Source organism: Elephantulus edwardii, unplaced genomic scaffold, assembly GCF_000299155.1.
Source record: "Elephantulus edwardii isolate Elephantulus edwardi_28Jun2011 unplaced genomic scaffold, EleEdw1.0 scaffold00018, whole genome shotgun sequence".
Taxonomy (NCBI): Eukaryota; Metazoa; Chordata; class Mammalia; order Macroscelidea; family Macroscelididae; genus Elephantulus; species Elephantulus edwardii.
This window is the reverse complement of record NW_006399768.1, coordinates 23,514,203-23,515,096: the sequence shown is the minus strand read 5'-3', so window position 1 is coordinate 23,515,096 and position 894 is coordinate 23,514,203. Positions and strand designations below refer to the sequence as shown.

Sequence of the window (894 nt, the reverse complement as noted above, 5' to 3'; positions counted from 1 at the left end):
CATGTACAATTCAATGACATTGGTTATAACCTTTAAGTTGTGCTATCATTCTAATTCCCTTTTTCAGAGTTTCCTAGATCATAAACTTAATGTTGCCAGTTTTCTATCTAATCATTCAAATTACTGTTGTTTTATCTCATATAGATAGATCTTAAAAGAACTCAATGTTCAAGATAGTCCTTTTTTTTTACATGTCAATTTTTTTTTTCTTTAAAAGGAGTGAGTTGTGTATAGGGGAGTTAAATGCTTTATAGACAAGAAAAAAAACTGCACTACAACCAATTTATTCATCATCATCATCCTCTTCCTCTTCTTCCTAGTCCTCCTCATCTTTTTCATCTTCCCCCTCTTCCTTCTTCTTGCTTTTCTTGGCCTTGGCAGCTCCCTTTTTGGCGGCATCAGGCTTGCCTTTAGCCCTGTATACATCAGTATCCTTCTTTTACTTTCCTTCAGCTTAGCAGCCTTCTTCTCATAGGGCTGCTTGTCATCCGCAGCAGTACTACTCCACATCTCTCCCAGCTTCTTCACAACATCACCAATGGAAAGGCCAGGGTGCTCGCCTTTGATTTTGGGGCAATACTCAGAACAAAATAAGAAAAAAAGCCAAAGGGGGCCTCTTGGGCGCGTTGGGATCTTTGAACTTTTTTGTTTTGCCTTTAGGAGGGATACAGGTTTCCATCTCTCATAATGGGCCTTGACTGCCTTTGCCATGTCTTCAAATTTACCTTTCTCTTTAGCAGACATGGTCTTCCACATCTCTGAACACTTCTTAGAAAGTTCTGACACGTTGACAGAAGGATCTGGGCGCTTCTTGTGCTCCTCTCCACAGGTTTGCACGAAAATAGCATAAGATGACATTTTGCCTCTCGACTTCTTAGGATCTCCTTTGCCCAT

The 894-nt window shown here is 40.3% G+C and overlaps 1 pseudogene; it reads right to left on the bottom strand.

The window, feature by feature from the left end:
- Nucleotides 1–283: 283 nt before the first annotated feature.
- LOC102859764 lies at nucleotides 284–894 on the bottom strand (annotated as a pseudogene).